Raw genomic sequence first — 7,504 nt, 5'->3', positions numbered from 1 at the left:
AGCAGAAGTTCTACTTCACTAATCATCTCAGTTGGTCTTTACTGGATTCTCTCTAGTATGCCCATCTTTTCCTGTATTACCAACAGTGCAGAGCAGGGAAAGGGTCACTTTGCTCAGCTTGTTGATAAGTTCTACCCGACTGCAGCCAAATATGTTTTTACCCTCTTAAAACCAGACATCTTTGTTGGTTCATGATCAACATGTCTATCTTCAGGCTTTTTTTTCTGCCTAGCTCCTGTCCATGGAGCCATTTGGATTATTCCTTCCCATATGCAGGATTTTCAATTTTTTATTATTTTTTTTTCAGTTTAATCTACCTTTCTTACTGATTCAGAGTAAGCAATGTTTCATTAAAACATGTTTGAAGAAGCTGTTAAACTACAATACAGAAACTGTTTGTTTTCTTCAGATAATGCACCATTTGGACTCTTACATTCATACAGCTTCAACCCAGTATCACAGAAATGCTTAAAGATAGGACTTGCTTGAGTCTGTAGGAACAACAAAACCCATGGGCATATTCAAGGACATCCCAATAATATAGAATTTCTGTGTTACAAGTTAATTATTTGGGTAGAATGTGGATATGAGTGACTAATAGTCTATGCATCAAGACATGATTTTGATTGAATGGGTTACTCTTGGCACTGTTTCAGCATAAATTTTCCTCTTTTTTATTTCTTTTGCCAAAAGTGGAGAAGCCAAACATAGATCTGGAAAATGTCCAGGTCTTTGGGACCCTCTAATGAATTATAAAAAAGAAATAATTACCTAGTTTTTCTGAACAAATATATATATATATATATATAAAATTGAGAAATGATAAGTATAAGCAGCAAGGGGAAGATTCATAAATAACATCTGTAAGTGAAACAGTAACTGAGAAGACTAAAGCTGTGCTAATGAAAATACAACGTTTGATCTTTTCCAGGAGCTTTTAACACTGTCTTGGAAGGCAAAAACAGATAATATCCATTTACCAGGGTACTTTATTTGCATTAATCTATGCTTTGAAGATCAATGGTATTGGGAAACTTTAGTTCATGTACTTATTCAGCTTACATTTATAATATTAAAATAATATTAATAAAAACATTCTGCTGCAACTGAAAACATCTGCAGCCATGTATTTTTGCAAACTGCTTTTTTGGAGTTAGGTGGATACTTGGTAACAAGGAAATATGCAGTGAATATATGACCTGAAACTATACTCAGATTTTTTCTTTATTTCACCAGTTGCATGGTATTGCCAACCAGAAAAGTTAAGTGATGGTCCTGCTGTACTCTCTGCTGATGCAGCCTCAGCTTGAGTATTGTGTGCAGTTTTGGGTGCCGCAATACAAAAAAAGACATGAAACTATCAGAAAGCATACAAAGGAAGGCTATACAGAGAAGATTCTGGAGGGGATCCACAGGACCAGAGAATCCTTGGTATTGCTAGAGACTTTTAAAGGTCTACCAGTCCAACTCCCCTGCAATGAGTAGCAACATCCACAGCTCGATCAGGTTGCTCAGAGCCTGACCCAGCCTGGCCTTGAATGTCTACAGGGACAGGACACTTACCACCTCTGGTCCACCTGTGCCAGTGCCTTATCACCCTTACTGTAAAAAACTTCAGCCTTACATCACAGAATCAGAGAACCATAGAATCATAGGAGTTGGAAGGGACTTCCAGAGATCAAGCACAACCGCCCTGCCAAAGCAGGTTCCCTATACCAGGTCACACTGGTAGGTGTCCAGGTGGGTCTTGAATATCTCCAGAGAAGGAGACTCCACAACCACCCTGGGCAGCCTGTTCCAGTGCTCAGTCACCTTCACCGTAAAGTTCTTGCACACATTTGTGTGGAACTTCCTATGCTCCAGTTTCTGTCTGTTTCCCCTTGTCCCATCTCCACACACTGCTGAAAAGAGCCTGGCCTCTCCACTTTGCCCCCCACACCTCAGATATTTATAGACCTGGATCAGGTCCCCTCTCAGACCTCACTGCTCTCTATAACTTCCTGAAGGGAGGTTGTGGTGAGCTGGGGGTCGGCCTCTTCTCTTGTGTCATTAGTGATAGGGCCAGAGGGAATGGTTTCAAGCTACGGCAGGGGAGATTCAAGCTGGACATTAGGAAGTATTACTCCTCAGAAAGGGTGGTCAGGCACTGGAATGGACTGCCCAGGGAGGTGGTGGAGTCACCAACCCTGGGGGTATTCAAGGAAAGACTGGATGTTTTGTTGAGGGACATGGTTTAGTGGGAGTAATAAGTGAACGGTTGGACTGGATGATCTTTTAGGTCTTTTTCAACCTTGGTGATTCTATGAATCTATGATTCAATCATCTTTTCACAAGGCTTAACAGACCCAGTTCACTTAGCCTTTCTTCATAGACAAGATATTCCATTTCCTTCACCATCTTTGTGGCCCTCCGCTGGACTCATTCCAAGAGATCCCTGTCTTTTTTGTACTGGGGAGCCCAGAACTGTACACAGTATTCCAGATGAGGCCTTACCAGGGCAGAGTAGATGGGGAGGATCACCTCCCTCAACCTGCTGGACATGCTCTTTATTATGTTTTTCCCGTACCTCCCCTTTAGATACTGAAAGGCCGTTATCAGGTCTCCCTGGAGCCTTTTCCTCTCTATGCTGAACAGGCCCAGTTCTCTCAGTATGACTTTGTAGGAGAGGTGTTCTGTCCCTTGGATCATATTCATGGGACTCTTCTGCATGCACTCCAACAGGTCCACATCTCTTCTATACAGAGGACTCCACATCCACGCAGTACTCCAGGTGAGGCCTCACCAGCACAGAGTGGAGAGGAAGGATCTCCTTCCTCACCCTGCTGGCCGTATTTCCTTTGTTGCCACCCAGGATATGGTTGGCTTTCTGGGCTGCAAGGGCACTTTGCTGGATCGTGTACAGCTTCTGAACAATGAGCATCCCCTAGGAAGACAGTGATGAGTAGATTAAGTCCCTTGGTTTGCTCAGGAAGTCTCATGGTGACTTATAGCTTCCTAATGAAGGCAAGTGCTAATCATAGCATCACAGAAACACAGAATTGCAAGGAGTGGAAGAGATCATCGAGTCCAATCACACAGCAGCTAAAGCAAGTTCCCTACAATAGGTCACACATAAAGATGGATCTTAAATGCCTCCATAGAAGGAAACTTCACAACATCTCTGGGCGGTCTGTTCCAGTGTTTTGACTCCCTGACTATAAAGAAGTTCTTCCACATGTTAGTGGAAGTGTTCAAGTTTTAGGCCATTGCTTCTTGTACTATCACTACACACCACTGAGAAGGGCCTGTCTTTATCTATTTGCTTCCCACCTCTCTTCAGATATTTATAAACATTAATCAGTTCCCCTTTCTGTCTTCTTTTCCCCAGGTTGTACAGACCCAGGTTACTCAGCCTTTACTCACATGGGAGAATCTCCAGACCCTTCATCATCTCTGTGGTCCTCTGCTGGACTCTTTCCAAGAGATCCCTGTTGTTTTAGAACTGGGGAGCCCAGAAAAGGACACTTTAGTCTAAATGTGGTCTCAACAGGGCAGAGGAAAGGGGGAGAATCACCTCCCTTGTCCTGCTGGCCATGCTCTTTTTAATAAACTTGAGGATGCCATTGGTCTTCTTGGCCACAAAGGCAGACTCCTGGCTCATGGTCAGCCTGTTGCTTGGAATAAAGTGTAAGCATAAGGGAATACTATAAAGCAAGCTAAAGTGCACGGTAAAGACAAGTAAGTCTGAATTTATAAAATGTAGAACAAGAGAAAAAGGATTCAATCCATTAAATTGTAGGAGGCATAAGAGAGGAATGTCAGCCAGATCAATGATACTCAATAGGGAATATCAACGCATTACTTTAGAAAGGGTGGAAAGGTGATCTGTTTGAGCATGAAATAAAAATGTTCTGACAAAATATTTGTACTTGTCACATTCTAAAAAAAGCATGGTGAATATGGCAATATATCAGAGTAAAGAAAACAGATGTTTATTTTCAGTGAGAACTGTGATAAAACACAGTGATACTACTTCTTCTGTTTTGTGGAATCAACAGTTTGGAAAGACATCTGACTTTTATTGATTCTAAGGGTTTCCTATCATTTGGACATTTATCCAAAATTGAACATGAAAGCAGACAGAATGGGTTTCAGTTTTTAAAGTTAATAGAAATTTTTATGCGTGATCTCTGTCATTTACACAAGAGATGTTAGGATTTCGCAGTGAATGGCAAAAAGTAGAAATCAAATACAAATGTTACCTTGTAGCTGGTTGTGTGAAAAAAAACAAAACAACATAGTAATGAGCACATTAGCTAAAGGAAAAGACTAAGGTGATGGTCAGAAATACACTTGAGTTTTCACAAGACCGTCCACTGAGAAGGCTCTGTATTAATTTAGGATGACATGACATCAATGGTACTGCACTAAAATCAGTTGTGCAAGGGTATAGCTATGCAGCAGCAGAAATTGTCTTTGATATTGAATATTTGGGGTTTGGAAGATGAAGGAATCCATAGCAGTTTTTGAGGATGGACAAGTAAAGCACTTAAGGAAATAGCTATGTAAAAGCTCCCCAAATTCTTAACGCTATAGGTTTTGATACAATGATTTGTTTAGGCCAGGAGGTTTATGTGTAAAATGTATTTATGTAATTCACTCTCAAAAGCTGCTTGTCAGCCTGGTACTTTAATAGCGTAAATAATGATGAACAAAACAGAAGAATATTTACATTCCAATGTGTACATATCCTAACTGATTACATGATTTTCTGTGAACATCCTGTCAAAATTAAAGCACAGCTGTTGCATGACGAGCAGAATTACAGACAAAAAGCATTTCCCTCAGTTGGAGCTGAAAGCGATCATTAATTAGCAAAAAGGATTTGGTGTCGTACTGATTTGTTCCTCTAAACGTAATAACACCCAACTTTCCTTAATCACTTCTATGCAATATCTTTATAGATCAAACACCAGTAAGTACCAAATAAGATCTATTGAAATTAAAGATATTTAATCTTCTGCAAGCAATCTGAGCTACATAAACCTAGTTGCTGTGTACAGGATGTACATCTTCATTCACAACTAATGTGAAGTGCAAGCCTTTGAAGTCATTTCTATGTCGCTCAAAGACCGCTAAAGTACTCAAATAGTGCTGATTCTTGAAGTCATTTCTCAGTCGAGAAAAAGTGTGGAATCCTAAAATGCTGACAGAATGTTTTAAAAAGGTATGACCTGATCCTACCAAAGACAAAGAGATAGAGCTCACTGCTCTGGGCTGGATTCTGGCTTGTGCCTATCAAACACGATTCAATACTATTTAGCACCTTCAAAAGAAAATAAAAGCCTCTGGATCTGATCCAAACCTGTAGGCTCTGGGTCTGAACAAGAGAACCAATCTGTACCAGTATCCATCAGCCCTGTACATATGCAGAAATTATTGAAGCAAGTGTCCGTTTATTTAGTAAGGTAGGAAGAAGAGGATGCGGAAGGCTACTCCACAGCAGATCCATTGCAACAACAGGAAGAAGAGGTAGAGTTTATGAGTCAGTAACTGCCTGATGCCTTTCCCTAGGTAAGTTGTGAGACATGTGGAAAGAGTCATCATCCAAACAAGCACTTTGTCAGCTGGCTGCTCCAGTGCTGCAATAACAGGACCAACAGCCTGGATCTTGTAGAGATGAAAGACAAGCATCTGGGGTCCCTCTCCAGAGAAGGTAGCACTGACAATGCTGTTGCAAGAAATGGAAATCTCTCTTCTGCTAGGCACAACTCATGTTCATCTATGAAGGAAAGGTATCCCTACAGTTATATTGTCAGCCAGACAAGAGAACCTTTACGAGGTATCCCATGTCTGAGGGAATTAGCTGTGTTGGAGTTTTTGCATAATATTGGCAGGAACAATGGTTAATAACCCCAAATCCAGCGTCAGAGACACCAGAAGTGTTTTTCTCATTCAAGAGAGAAGATGCACTGGGTACACATTGCATTCCACTCTGAGCTATCTGACCACAGAGAGAACAAGATGAGGAAGTGGGATGAAAAATCCACCTTAACCCTCAATATGTGGAAATGTGAGTTGCAAGGAAAAAAAGAAATAGATGGTCTGATCTTATTTCTAAATTTGGTAACTAACCTTTCGGTTCACATCCAAGAGATGTAACAAATACAAAAAGCTGAACTAGTGGGGTGTGCCTTCAGCCAGGTGGAGGAAAGGGACAATTGGGTTTATTGGACTATGTGGATTTGATAGCCTGGCACATCAAAACCACAGGCATATAAGGCACTAGTGGGCATTGTTGCAAATTGTACTCTAATGCCTGGAGGGGAAACCTGAGTGCCAACTGTTTTGGTGGGTTCTGGTGTAGTGGCCTTGAAATGGGGGACATTCAGCAGCTATCTTGGCTGGTCTGTCTCCCAGAGGAACCTTTCTGTTGTGGGGCTGTTAAGAGTAGAAAACCTCACTAAGTATAAAAACTTCAGTTTCCTGGAAAAAGCAATACTTTAACAGATCTGAGCCTTCTAGGACATACACTATGCACTGTCATGAGGGCTTGACAAATTTCTTATTTAGATTTTTTCCCCCAGGTATGATACAATCAGGAAAGACATCATTAATTGTACTCCAAAGTCTCACCAGTCATCTCGTGATCTGGAACTTGACATCTGTTGTCTAAACAAGACTCTCACTCTCACACGAGCAGCTGGCTGGTGGCAGCTCTTTCCATTAGCCTGGTGTTTCTTCAGCTCAGGAAACCTTCCTGACCTCCATGATCAACTTCTCTTCCTCAGGACAATCTGGCACTTGAGTTTTGAATGATAAATACAAGCTTGGTATCTAATTAAAGAAATCTAGATGCATGGATCAATGGGAAGTCATGACCAATAACAACACAGTGCATGATGTGAACCATTAGTGAACCAGATCTGGTAGACAGTGCATAGCAGACTGCAGACTAAACCCCCTCTGTGATCCAGTCCTTGTAGTTAGATATGCTGAATAATATTTGTTCGTTTTTCACTGTTGATACATCATCACTTAAATGAAAAAACAGTTTATAGGAGCTAGAATGAAATCAAATTCAGCCTCTTAAAAAGAAAAAAACAAAAAACATCCATATAATTCATAGATCATTGGCCACTGGTAAACAAATTTTATAGTGGATTTTTGGTTGTTTGATTCCTTTCATTAATGCTCAAGTGATTAAAAAACCAAAGCACGTTTCACATGAGGAAAGACTGAGAGAGCTAGGATTGTTCAGGATGGAGAAAAGAAGGCCTAGGGGAGATCCCATCATAGAGAGTATAAAGAAATTTAGGCTAGTTTTTACTCATTGGTGTCCCACAGTAGGACAGGTAGTGATGGGTACATTGAAAACCATGAATATCTGTTGGAACATAAGAAAACATCTTTTTACTGTACAACTGATTGTACTGGAACATTATGCAAGTGTCCGAAAACATTATGCATTTTCCATCTTTTAAGATGTTCTAAACACAAGTGGGCAGTCTTGGACAAACAGCCC

The 7,504-nt window shown here is 40.8% G+C and overlaps 1 pseudogene; it reads right to left on the bottom strand.

Moving 5' to 3' along the window:
* Positions 1-3,124: 3,124 nt before the first annotated feature.
* On the bottom strand, positions 3,125-6,622 carry LOC146758969 (uncharacterized; annotated as a pseudogene).
* Positions 6,623-7,504: the final 882 nt, after the last annotated feature.

Source organism: Coturnix japonica, chromosome 11, assembly GCF_054131305.1.
Source record: "Coturnix japonica strain WE chromosome 11, WE-NBRP24, whole genome shotgun sequence".
Classification (NCBI taxonomy): Eukaryota; Metazoa; Chordata; class Aves; order Galliformes; family Phasianidae; genus Coturnix; species Coturnix japonica.
The sequence above is the reverse complement of the archived record's forward strand: the minus strand, read 5'-3'. Positions and strand labels throughout refer to the sequence as shown.